This window comes from Colias eurytheme, chromosome 21 (genome assembly GCF_061535395.1).
Source record: "Colias eurytheme isolate Ceu_HAF_F1 chromosome 21, ilColEury1 Martin Lab GWU primary, whole genome shotgun sequence".
In the NCBI taxonomy this organism is placed as follows: Eukaryota; Metazoa; Arthropoda; class Insecta; order Lepidoptera; family Pieridae; genus Colias; species Colias eurytheme.
Genome location: NC_143000.1, coordinates 4,229,682 through 4,244,354, shown reverse-complemented (window position 1 = coordinate 4,244,354; position 14,673 = coordinate 4,229,682). Strand labels below are relative to the sequence as shown.

At 34.6% G+C, this 14,673-nt stretch overlaps 1 protein-coding gene across 2 annotated transcripts in view; it reads right to left on the bottom strand.

Moving 5' to 3' along the window:
- Positions 1-14,673, bottom strand: part of LOC149899046 (uncharacterized) — a 225,730-nt gene that overhangs the window by 27,337 nt on the left and 183,720 nt on the right. Inside the window, exon 3 of one of the 2 annotated variants that reach the window (XM_090114680.1) lies at positions 11,492-11,531. The exons of the other annotated variant lie outside the window; for it this stretch is intronic. The gene's annotated coding sequence lies outside the window, so the exon portion shown is untranslated. The remainder of the gene's footprint in view (positions 1-11,491; positions 11,532-14,673) is intronic. 2 annotated transcript variants of the gene reach the window in all.

Sequence of the window (14,673 nt, the reverse complement as noted above, 5' to 3'; positions counted from 1 at the left end):
AAAGCGAATTGATATGCAATGTAAAGCTGTATTTATGTACGTGGATATCGTGTTCAAACAAGAAACAGAAATAGATTGGATAATTGATTGATATTTTAATCTATGAAACCTAGGATGGATGGAGATAGGCATATTTGCCTATCTCCAATATTTTTATCACGAATATGAAACGTAAAAGGGACGCAAATGAAATCTTTTTACGTAAACGAAAGACTTTTTTCGTGTATGTATGTAAATTAGAATAAAAAATTGTTACAAATTTTAAAGTGTGTTAAAGAAGTAAAGTTATTAATATCTAGATATTATATTCAACTCTCAATCTATTGATTTACCTTTGCGATAAATATTTATTTTGATAGCAGTAAAACATTTAAATATTTACAAGTCAGGGCAAAGACAAAAGTGTTAAATTTCCTCGTGTTATAGAATCGCCAGAATTTAAACTCATGCCTCTTGTCATGCCTACATTTAAAGGTTTATTTGAAAATATAAAATAAAGCTAAAACTTTAAAATTTAAAACTAGTTATTAATCAGTACTTACATTACTAATTCAATTGAAAAATAAAATCCATTTGGAGACAAGAAGATCTGATAAGATTGATGCTCTCTTTTATACGGATCATTATCGTCGACTCTTAGTCGATCCAGAGTAATAGATGTCCCTTATTCAATGGAACTAGGATCTCGATTGTGAAGTGACGATTAATTGCCGAAATAAGCCTAATTGACGTATCTAATTAAGAAAAAAACGTGATAGTTGTATAATGTGAGATTTGTGGAGTATTAAAGAAGCGTGTTGAATGGGTAATTTTATATCGATCTCTAGATAAGATTTCAAAAAATACAGAAAAGCGCACTTCATTATTTAATCTCATTTACTATTCTTTAAGTTAAAATTTTGATAAATAATAGTAAGGCATAAATAACAATTACTGCATAAAGATAAGTTACAATTCAAATTTGTGTTTATTTAGGCATAAAGGTATTTAGATAAATTCCTGAAACAATTAAGTAGGTAAGTTATTCATTTTATACTATTACCAACTACAAAGGACAGTTTTATTGCCCACTGAAACAATATTTAATTCCTAAAACTTTTTTATGTATTCTGAATCGACAGCAGAGTTTTTATAAGTTTTCATTGCGTCAATCTCTAAAACAATAGATCAAATCGTATTGTTTATTCGATATTCAATTTAAAATGTGCAAGAGCACACGCATCCATAACTTGCACAGCGGACAGGATTTGTAAAACTAAAATTTTATTTAAATTTTATAACAACAACATTTACTTTAACAAAGTTTTGCATCGTATTTTCTAGTTTTTGATTTTACGCGAGTATTATACATTTAAAAATTATAGACTTTAACAGATTTAAAACGCGATTTAATAATTATATTATTAACGTTAACGCACACTTTGCAGCGAACGTGGTCACGGGGAGTCTATGGACGGGGATGAATACATCTGAAGTTGAAATCTTTAATTTCTAAAAGTTTGCAATGCGCAAAACAATAGATTAAGAAAAGTTTATCTTCCTTGCGCAAGGAGGCAATCCTTATAGGAAGTCTATGCCCCGGCAGAGGAAACAAATATTAATAAGCTGATGATGATGATGATGATCAAGGAAGGCAAGTTTATTATAGAGAGTAAGAAGTTTGTATGGTTGAATGTTATGATATCGTTTATGCAAAAACTGATTTATGTATTTGACTTATATTTGATATACAAATAGTTTTAATCTAGATATCACATACAGAGTTTTTTCCTCCTAACCTACAATTGCATATCACAACGTCAGAAGATGGCACTTAATTAAGATAACAGTTAATTAATAGTAGAGTTTCGTATCCAATTTTCATCAAACATCTCCAAATACAATTAATAATTTAACAGCACCAGTCAAACTGACACTAAATACACAATTTTATTGTAATTAAACATAACTAGTATTTGAGTTGTGGACGCTCTAATTACTTGTCAGCAATTACGGTCACACTAATTAGTCCTTCATCGGTCTAGCTATTTGAAATGTGTAGACACTGTTATATTGTTACAGTATAATTACTTGATTCATGAGGGAATGATAGTACCTAGGTATGTGTTGGCAGATGATGAACGGTTTGTAATGTACTTCTTTATTTCAGCTACCCCTACAGAATCTGTTTAATCTTCAGATAATGCAACAGTTAATAAGCATTAGTTTTCTTTCATTTCAAACTGAAACATTTATTTAGGTATTCAATAAGACTTCTTATAAAAGCACTTTTGAATCGTCATAACATTTTGGAAACACACCGATTCGGAAAGCAATTTCTATTGAGAAGAAACGGCAAGAAACTGTTGCTCTTTTAAAATCATGTCAATTCATGTATATGAAATCCAGGATTAATTAATTCAGTAGATTTTTTTTCTCAAGTTAGTCATGATCAAGAGAATTAGGTTAATTATATATTGTTCATGTCATTTAAATTTATTTTAATAAATACAAGTCATTCCGTTATAATCATATATGTAGATCATATATGTAATTCATATTATGTAGATCTAAACCATAAACTAGATTAGATTTTATCCAAACATGCGATACTTGTGTAGGAAGTAATCTAGTCTTGCATCCCGGTAGAAATTCAAATATTGTCTAACTAAACACACGTATTTAGGAACAAATAGCTTCCAATCTTCAAAACAAAGAGTATATTTCAATTGTTTCGTTTTCAATTTTATTTAATCGTGCCTCAAACCAACAGATACTTTACATAGTGTTATTTAAAAACAGTCGCGGGAAATACAATCTAGATTGACGATTCGCAATGGTTTAGTGTGGCCATACGAGGTGAAAAATGCGTCCAATATATTATTTTTCTAACAATCTATTCTTTGAAAACATTGATTGTGTAAAACATTTTTGAAATGGATAGAAGTGATTTACATAGATTTGTTTATTATTTCAGAATTTATTGCGTATTTCCTGAAAAGTCGTATGGATAGAAAAGGCTGTAGATATATCTGTAGTTTAAAGTATCGGTAAGATACTTTCTATTATAGAATTTTATGCAAGATTGGGAATTAATTTAGTATTTTTAATGTTTAAATGTAAGTATTATTACATTGTGATCGCAAACAAATTAAAATACTCGAGATACCTACTTACTCGAATTATATATAGAAGAAATGAGTACGATGCTTTTATAAGAACAACTTTTTTATAAATATAGCGACAACATGATATTATTATTATTTAGACCTTCCATAATATTATTCCATAATCTATTTCATATAATGTCATCTACAATACTATAAATACTATAAACATTGTAATATATATTTTATTTTCTTATATGTGAAAGATAAATAAAGTTGATATTATGATAAATCTTGTGAGTGATAAATCGTTCTTTTGTCACAAACCAAACAATTTACCTTAGTATTTTGAGATTAATACAAATAATAATATAACATTTTTTATATAATAATTCTTTCAATACATTAGAAGTACACACTAAGCACATAAGCTTGTTACTCAAATTAAAATATGTGATTATCAATATTCAATATAGACTTAAAAACTAACCGAATAAAACTTTATACGCAGATACTATTTTATTCAAAGTCTAATTGAATAAAATTTGTTATACGCGGTTTACGCCATGCATAAAACATCGTATTCAGATGAATTGATTCAATATAAAATACGATATTTTATTTCATAGAAGGCGGGTTATAGGTCATAATCTGGGATTATTTATCAGGGTATAAATAATTTAATACAGAAGACTGTTTTATGTGGTGAGTGAAGGTGAACCGAACGATAGTCTGGTTGGTAGTGTCTACCTTTATTTGATAAAGCCGCTATTCACGGGCGCATAATAAAAATGGTATAAAATCAGTTTTTCAAAAGTAGTAAAGTTTTTAGGAGTATTCGTTTTATGGTTCACTGTCCTCCGTTATTTTAACAAGACAATCAAATATAATATTTTATGTTAACAATTTAAGAAGAACTATTCCGATATCGCTCTTTTAAAACATTGCTTTGATCCCTTATTGCGATACATGTATCAAAAGTATTAATGAAACTACTTACTAGACTAACTATTTACCAATCTCTGGATTCTACTTTCATATCTAATAACTCAAACTCAAACTCAAACATTCAAATTCAAATTCAAATTAATTTATTTGCCAAAAAAAACATGGTATACAATATACATAGATGTTATTATATATTATGTTATTATAAAAAAACATGGTATACATTTATTTATTCAATTAGACTTCTTCTAGAAGCACTTTTGAAACGTCATTACATATTTTTAACATTTACCACCGATTCGGAAAACTGTATCTACTAACTGTATCTACGGAGAAGAACCGGCAAGAAACTCCATAGTTGTTCTTTTTAAATATTATGTCAGTTTTACAATTTAATTTTACAAAATACCAATCATATATCAATCATTATACAATTATGCTGCAACAAATAACAGACATTAAATCATCTAGTATTAGACGAATAAACCCTGAAAAATATTCTCCATACGTCCGCTAAGACCGATCAATATAATCACGGTATACAATTGGAGGCAACTATGAATTCACGGTCCGAAATCGCAATTCCCTTCAACAAGCGAATGGTAAATTGCCTCTCGAGCTTAACGCGAGCGAAGCGAACTTATTATGTATTTATCAATACCACAAATTTGCGCCCAATCTAACGCGAAATATAATAGAATCGCTTTGTGTATCAACGTTTAATATTTGACGAAAATGCGTGATCGATTTTATTTTGTATCGAATATTCAAATATCATTTTATAGTCACGACTATCGAGTCCTTTGGCACCGTTACTATCTTTGTCATCAAGGATTGTGAATTTGTAGTGTAGAAAATACCTACATAATACCACATATTTGGAAAATATGACACAAGTAAACTTATAAATGAAACTAATACATTAAAATATTCAGGACAATTTTCACACACGGCACGATCTGATCCCATACTAAGCTTTCGCTTGTGTTATGGAAACCAGATGGCTGATAAACATACATATATATATTTTTTTAAATAAATACTTATATAGATAATTAACGCCCAGACACAGAGCAAACATCTATGTTCATCACACAAATATTTGCCCCGGGTGGGAATCGAACCCACGACCTCTGGCTTGGAAGGCAGGGCCACTACCAACCAAGCCAACCGGTCAGTCATTAATTATACTGGTTTAATATATCATTATTATAATATTTTTACACCATAAAATTATCACTACATAGAATAAATGAAAGTCGCTTTCTCTGTCCCTATGTCCCTGTGTATGTTTAAATCTTTAAAACTAAGCCACGGATTTTGATGCAGTTTTTTTTATAGGGAGAGTGATTCAAGAGGAAGGTTTTAGTATGTAATTCATCAGGTTTTCAACAAAGCGGGCAAGGCCGCGGGCTCAAAGCTAGTAAGATATAAATCTTATATGTTAGGTGTATAAAGGAAAATAAATAGGCTCGTCATAATAAAAGCGATTAATTTTCTCCAGCATTATTAGTTTCTCGAGCTCATCATGTCATTAGATACAATTAGTTTTCATAATATCTCAGTCTATGAATAACTGAGTATTTACTTTTAATGAAATTATAATTTCTTTATTACAAGCTTCATGTTTCTCTAATTTATGTACTTTTTTACAGGCAGGACACGAGATAAAAATCATGGTGTATAATGTATATAGTTCTAAGTGTGACAAATTTACAAAATATAATCATCATCTCACACATTGTCTCCCACAGGCAAACTGCCAAGCAAGTTTTGTACCATTTAATATCCTTAATTCAACCAGGGTCTCAAGACGTCATCGTTTTCATATCTCTATAAGAATATTGAAAAATTAATAATAGGATAAAATGATAATAAAACCTAATGCATAAACCTGAAAACTAAGACCTGGAACCTGGACCTGGAATTAAAATAAGAAATACATAGAAGAAAAAAATTACAATCCATACTAATATTATAAATGCGAAAGTAACTCTGTCTGTCTGTTACTCAATCACGCCTTAACTACTGAACCAATTTGCATGAAATTTGGTATAGAGATATTTTGATACCCGAGAAAGGACATAGGATAGGTTTTATCCCGAAAATCCTACGGGAACAGGTTTTTCTTTGAAAACGCGGACGAAGCCGCGGGCGGAAAGCTAGTTTACTATAAATATAAATAAAACTAACTTCAGAGGTCAACAGCATCTGCCTTTAGTTCTTTACAGAAGCTTACGTCACTATTAATTTAATTTTATTTATAGTTTAAATATTATGAATTTCAGGCTGTATACAAGTATTTATAAAAATACGTCATACAATCTAAATTACTCCATTTACCACGACGCCTTATCACTTTGAATTTTGAAAAAATAATTTGGGGTGCAATGGCTGTATACCACCTAACGGCCAAAGCCAACCTCACCTGCTCGCGGTGCACCCTGCCGATCAACGGACGAGGCTCTGGCGTTATTTTCTAGAGTGGTAGGACTACAGCTGCATATAATTTTTTATTTATTTATTATATGCAGCACAAATGGGCTGTAGTCCGTCCGGCGCGATACCACTATCTCACAAAAACCGGCGTAAAGCGTTGAGCGTTTCGCATAGGTGAGTGAGACATTCCGGAGGCCCACTTCCCCCCCCCCCCCTTTTCCCTTTAAAATCATGGCAGCGGAATTAAAAGATTTATTACCCCAGGAGGGTACCAACACGCAAGGTGCTGGAGAATCCCTCCCTGAGCACTTTTGTTCAGGCTGCCCTGTGTATTCTGGGGAGGGCAAAATCCCGCTCAATACTCAGGCACGAGGCAATAAGAGCAACAAGTCCTGTGCACGCCCTTCTACGCTCTGCGTCAACTTTTGCAACATCAGGGGCTTACACTCAAACATCAATGCCGTCCACTACCACCTTGAGACGGCGAAGCCGGCCTTGCTCTTTTTAACCGAAACGCAGATATCATCCCCCTCTAATACAGCTTATCTCAGTTACCCAGGCTACAATCTGGAGCACAACTTTTTACCCCGCGCTGGTGTATGCGCCTTTATCCGGAATGATATCTGCTTTCGACGCCTCAGCTATCTTGAAGGTAGGGATCTTTCTATCATTTGGTTGCGTGTAGACTGCGACGACCACCCTCGCGTCTATGCGTGCCTATACAGATCCCATAGCGGTAATGAGGAAACCGACCGACTCATCGAGCATATACAATCGGCGGCAGATACTATGCTCAATCAGATACCCTGCGCTGAAATTGTAGTCCTTGGGGATTTCAACGCCCATCACTCAGAATGGCTTAAGTCCCGAACAACTGACCACGCGGGTAAATCTGTTTTCGACTTTGCTCTTGCTTATGGTCTTACTCAAATGGTACAATCGCCAACGCGAATCCCTGATGTTGAGGATCATACGCCTTCCCTGTTGGACCTACTGTTGACATCTCACCCGGATGGCTATCAGGTCCATGTTGATGCCCCTTTAGGCTCATCGGACCACTGCCTAGTGCGGAGTGTAGTGCCAATCTTGCGCTCTTCACGGCCGGAGCGTGTTGGCCGTCGACGCGTTTGGCACTACAAGTCAGCAGATTGGGATGAGATGCGTACATTCTTTTCGTCCTATCCCTGGGGCCGTGTTTGCTTCTCGGCAGACGATCCTAGCACCTGCGCAGACTCTGTTGCCGATGTGATACTTCAGGGCATGGAACTTTTTATTCCGAACTCTGTTGTACCCATTGGTGGCAAGTCCCAACCCTGGTTTGGTCTCTCTTGTAAAACGGCATCACGCCGAAAACAAGACTGTTACCAGGCCTGGGCTAATGCGCTCGTGTCTAGTGATCCAAACGCCCATACACTTAAGAGAGAACTAAACTCGGCCTCTAGGTCCTTCAAAAGAGCAATTGCAAAAGCAAAGTCAGAGCATATTGCTAAGCTTGGCGAGAAACTTGCCCGACTTCCTTCGGGAACGCGCGCCTTTTGGGCACTCGCCAAAGCTGTGCAAGGAAACTTCTGCAAGCCTGCACTACCATCTCTGCGCATGGAGAATGACTTGTTGGCCCACACGGCAAAGGAGAAGGCCGATCTTCTTGGCTCCCTTTTCGCCGCAAACTCGACTTTGGATGACATGGGAAACTCGCCACCTACCATCCCGCAGTATGAGGGCTCTATGCCGGACATCCGGTTTACCCAGAGCGCTGTGCGGAAAGCACTTTTTGCCCTAGATGTCCACAAGTCGAGTGGCCCCGACAGTATTCCTCCAATTGTGCTGAAGATGTGTGCACCTGAGCTAGCACCGGTCCTCACGCGACTCTTCCGGTACTCCTACTCCACAGGCGTTGTCCCGAACTCATGGAAGACAGCGTTAGTGCACCCAATCCCGAAAAAAGGCGATCGCTCTGATCCGTCCAATTATCGACCTATAGCAATCACCTCCTTGCTCTCCAAGATAATGGAATCCCTTATTAATCGCCAACTACTGAAATATCTGGAGGATCACCGGCTGATTAGTGACCGACAGTACGGTTTCCGTCGCGGTCGATCAGCTGGTGATCTTCTTGTATATTTAACTCACAGATGGGCTGCAGCGATTGAGAGCAAAGGTGAAGGCTTGGCGGTCAGTTTGGACATAGCGAAAGCCTTTGATCGGGTTTGGCACAAAGCGCTCTTAGCAAAACTTCCATGCTATGGGCTTCCCGAGAGACTTTGCCAGTGGGTAGCCAGTTTTCTCACAGAGCGTAGCATGAGTGTCGTTATCGACGGTTCTTGCTCCGACCCTAAGCCTGTGAATGCTGGTGTCCCACAAGGTTGCGTTCTGTCTCCCACTCTGTTCCTTCTGCATATTAATGATATGCTGCTCAACAGCAGCATTCATTGTTATGCAGATGACAGCACTGGTGATGCAGTTTACTCCGGCCGTAGCAATGTCTCTCAGGATCGCGTCATTGAGTACCGGAACAACCTCGTGTCTGAAATTGAGACTTCTTTAGACGAAGTTTCTAATTGGGGTCGACTAAACTTAGTCGAATTCAACCCGAAGAAGACACAGGTTTGCGCGTTTACCGCTAAAAAGCTTCCCTTCGATGTAACCCCTATTTTTCAGGGCACTCCTCTATCAGCCACAGCTAGTATTGGTATTCTCGGTCTCGAAATCTCGAGTAACGTGCAGTTTTCCTGTCATTTGGAAGGCAAAGCCAAGTTGGCTTCTCAGAAACTTGGTGTGCTCTGTAGAGCGGGACAGTATTTCACGTCGCGCCATCGCCTCAATCTTTATAAGGCGCAAGTCAGGCCGCACATGGAATACTGTTCCCATCTCTGGGCCGGGGTACCCCAACAATACCTCCTTCCATTTGACCGCATTCAAAGGAGAGCTGTACGACTCGTTGGCGAACCGAGTCTCACCGATCGGCTTGATACTCTGGCATTGCGAAGAGATATCGCTTCCTTATGCGTTCTCTACCGCATTTACTATGGGGAGTGCTCTGAGGAATTGTTTGGAACATTACCCACCGCTGAGTTCCATTACCGCACAGCCCGCCATAAACAGAAGTACCACCCTCACCACCTTGACTGCTGGCGGTCGACAACTGTGCGCTTTAAACGAAGCTTCTTTCCGCGCACAACCGTCTTATGGAACCAGCTTCCTAGTACGGTATTCCCGAATGGTTACAATCTGGGGACCTTTAAGAAGAGAGCGTATTCTTTCCTAAAAGGCCGGCAACACACTTCCAATGTCCCTGGCGTTGTGGGTGCTTATGGGCGACGCTGAACGCTTACCATCAGGCGTCGCGTCTGCTCTGTTGCCTCCTCTCTCATAAAAAAAAATAAAAAAAAAAAAAAAAAAAAAATTATATCGAAAAACGTTAAAACATTAAATAGTTACTCAAATATAGATACCTAGTACAGATTTCCAAAGCTCCCTTGCACATTTGATTCAGAACTACATCCCAGAATCTGAACAAAGTTCTAGAGCAGCACTTGCATGTTTGAACTGTGTAAGTACTTTCTTTTAAAACTGATTTCAGCGCTAAATGTGCTATGCTATGTAAATTTCCAAGTAGCAAATCATGAAATAATGGCATTAGGAAACAAAGAGCTTCAGAGGCGGATAAATCACCAAAAATGACTTCAATATAAGTCATAAAAAGTTGCCGACTTCCGGCGAATAAATCTAATAATGGCTAGAGAAGAGCGTAAATAATATATTTTGGAAGTTGTGTTTAATCTATCTATGTTATTGCTACATATAATAAAACAAAGTCATCCGTTGCGTCGATGATTCGCGATGAACTTTAAAACTACTGCATCGATTTTCATTCACTGATAGATAGCCTTGTTCTCGAGGAAGATTTTAGTATATAATTTGTTAAATTTTAGAGCACACGGGCGAAGCTGCGTTCCGAAAGCTTGTGACCTATAAATACAATTAATAGATCCTATTTCGAGGTATTGCTATAGAGAAGGACGAAATGACATGCCAATATGGCATTTTTCAGAAAGAACAATAAAAGAAAGTAAAGCAATGCAAGAGCGGACTAAAATTTCAGGTCTGAAATTCGGCCATCTGCCGCTCTCGCATACTAGATATGCCGATGCATGTAAATGAACTACAGAATCTGAATAGGCTGTGACACCCCGAGGTTTACGTTTAATCGTTATTGGTTCATTAGTGATGATAAGTCTGCTTAAATACGTGAAATTTAGCATGGTATTTTAAAATTTTAAGTATAGGGCTAATTTCCATCATTTAGGCGTCTAATTAATATCCTTTTGGTGTTGAATTTATAGACATAGTCCACATATTATACATCTATGCTGTGCAGATTATTTTTCGCAGATTTTCATTACTAAAGAAATGAAAAGTACGTCAATCGATTTTAGAATACATAGGTATAATAATATATACCGAATCTATACTCGTCTACCATCACGGAAAATACATTTAAATCCAGGCGAACTAAACTAATATTAATCAACCTTAAATAATAACCATTTCTAACAATATTTAATTGAATATCACTGTACTGTCTGTACATTCACTTATACTCACTTTATACCACATTTCCTATATTTTGCGCTATAAAAGTTCTGCAGAACATCATACAGAGCTTATCTGGGTCAAATAAATTATAGATAGTGAGTGTAATGACGTTTGCTGGGAACTACCGGTGTATGGAATAGATTTTATTATAGAGGTGCGGGATCTTTGAACATTACTCGTATGTATGGGTAATATTTGAATAAAATACTAATGATGATATAAAATGTGGATGAAGTTAATGAAATAGTAAAAAATTGGGTATATTACACACACAGAAATGATGTACCTAGTCTACAAGAAATGCAATAAAGAGAAGGCATATTGTTTTAACAAATATAATCAAAACAAAAAATGAAATAAAACCGATAAAAAAAATTGATTAATTATGAAGAAAATTGATTAAATACAAAATTAACACTCACCTTTTATTTATAACGTCCAATTGCTGCGTTTCATTTGTTCCTGAAACAGAAATCAAAATTTGAACGACGCCCTTGTTATATGTTTGTTTTACAGCGGGTTCCTTTTAAGTGGGCTATTAAATGCGTTATTTGTTTGTGATTTAACGACATTGTTTTATGCGTGGAGTAAATTAAATTATTTATGCCTTTTTATTGCGTATGTTTCGGAATATTATCATTCATTGCTTGTGGCCTTGGGACATAAAAATATTCGATAGTAGGCTCTACATTTTCTTCTATTACTATAATATGACGAATAATATCTAGGATGTATATTTCTTTTAAAATTGTATGACATAAAAGGTTATCTACAGACTTTAATGCGTTTCTACGATACCTACTCTGAATATAATTCAGATGATCATAACATTTTTAAACAAACATACATATATATTAAAGTTATATCACAATCAAGAGAGAAGAATGAATTAAATAGAAACTGATTTTAATAGTTACAACAGACTATTAAAAATGAAATTAAAATGTAAAATGCTTCTGTGTGCCTCGCATGAAAACTGAAACTCAACATTATAATTAATGTTATCTGCTTCCACAACATAGAGAATGTTCTTATATATTTGTTTCAATTTATTCAAGCATAATAACAAATCTTTATGATAAAACGGTAATAAAATAATGTTCACAGAGCTATAGCGTATCGCATTGTGGATATTCTTAAAACGTTCTGAAAGTATAATTTTTATTCCAATTTCCACTCGTTATTCAATACGGTTATTACGAATTCTACGCTTTATGGAACGCAAAAACAGCAACGTAATTCTGATAAATTCCGTATCGATTCCTCTTGTAGTAATAACACAGTGAAATACGATCCCTGTAGACTGGGGTAGAAGCCTTTGAAAATAATGAAAAGATAAAAAAAATCGCAGTCGGATGAAACCCATTAGAAAAGGAGGGGAATATGATAAAAATGTAAGGAAAAATAAATTACGGTCAATCCGAGTTCGGGAAGCGGGAGGGGGGAGCTTTAAAGAGAAAAAAATGGTTTCTCTCGATTTCCGACAAAACTACAAGTCCTATAGAAAAAAGTTCAATGGCAAAGTTGTAGGTAATTAAAAGTTCTACAACTTTTGTATTCACAATTTTTTCACATAACCTAAAAATTTAGGTGAAAAATTCAAAAAACCAAGTTTTTGGTCTTTTATTTCTATCTACTTCAAAATTTATTTATTTTCTACGAAATTTGGTGGAAACTTACTTTATTATGTCCCAAATACACTGTAATTTATTTGAATGAAAATATTTATTTTTTCGCCTTATTTTGAATTAATACCAAAAAAACAACCTAATTTTCAATCGAAAAGTCACCCGTCAAAATATCAGCTTTTTTCAAAAACTTGGGGTGCCTTTTATTCATTGAAATCTCTACTTTCATATGGTGTAAAAAAAATAAACACCACCATAGTAAATGTTCTCAGGAAATGCATACAAACAGTCTGAAAATTAGCTTTTACTAAATCAGGCACACTTCTTGAACTCTATATCTTCTCTTGTATCGGCTTTTCGGTAATATTTCAAAAGAAAAATAATTATCTGTTCTAAGTTTAATATTTTACAGCATATTCAAAAGCAAAATGATGTCGATAAAAACATTTCAGGTAGTTCGAGAAGTGTGCCTGATTTAGTAAAAGCTAATTTTCAGACTGTTTGTACGCCTTTCCTGAGAACATTTACTATGGTGGTGTTTATTTTTTTTACACCATATGAAAGTAGAGATTTCAATGAATAAAAGGCACCCCAAGTTTTTGAAAAAAGCTGATATTTTGACGGGTGACTTTTCGATTGAAAATTAGGTTGTATTTTTGGTATTAATTCAAAATAAGGCGAAAAAATAAATATTTTCAATCAAATAAATTACAGTGTATTTGGGACATAATAAAGTAAGTTTCCACCAAATTTCGTAGAAAAAAAATAAATTTTGAAGTAGATAGAAATAAAAGACCAAAAACTTGGTTTTTTTAATTTTTCACCTAAATTTTTAGGTTATGTGAAAAAATTGTGAATAAAAAAGTTGAAGAACTTTTAATTACCTACAACTTTGCCATTGAACTTTTTTCTATAGGACTTGTAGTTTTGTCGGAAATCGAGAGAAACCATTTTTTTCTCTTTAAAGCTCCCCCCTCCCGCTTCCCGAACTCGGATTGACCGTAATTTATTTTTCCTTACATTTTTATCATATTCCCCTCCTTTTCTAATGGGTTTCATCCGACTGCGATTTTTTTTTGTTTCAAAAATTATCTACTCTAGTCTACTGCTTTTATTTTCGACGTAAACCTATTGGAAGAGCAAGATTATTGGCATACAAGCGTTATTAAACAGAATTTTTAACATTAACTCAATATTCCTAAAGTTTAAAATATTTTTTTTTTTGAAAATCCGTATAAATAACAAAAATATATTTAAATGAAAACATCCTTTAACGACATCAAAGATCGCATTGCCTAAATAATTTCAATTAAAACAATAAAAGATATTTCACATAAAACGAAAAGAAAATCGGCCTTTTCAACGGAAAACAGGAAAAAGCTAAAAAGACATTGAAGAAAAAAGGTTTTCCTTGTTATTCAAATGGAACAAAGTTTGAACGTCGTCGACTTTTGAACCGAAATAGTCTGAAGTTATATAAGAATTTTGAGAAACCAAACACGTTTATCAATATGAATCTCTTTCAATTGAAACATTTAAAAATAGTAGAAAATACTCTTTAAGAAATAAAAATCACAAAAATTTTGGAATATTTTGTGTAATGTAATCATAAAATAAAGATATTAAGGAAACAATTAGTTAAAATTTTCTAAATGTTGTAATATCATATTCGATTTTTAGAAATGCGTAATCACTACATAGTATAAAACAAAGTCGCTTTCTCTGTCCCTATGTCCCTATGTATGCTTAAATCTTTAAAACTACTCAACGGATTTTGATGCGGTTTTTTTTAAATAGATAGAGTGATTCAAGAGGAAGGTTTTAGCATATAATTTATTGTGTTTTAGACAAAGCGGGCGAAGCCGCGGGCGGAAAGCCAGTATCATAATAAAACAATTATAAGTATCAACTAAATATTTAGATCTACATATTATGAAAAACCCTCCATATTTTTTTTTATTAAATCTATTCAAAAT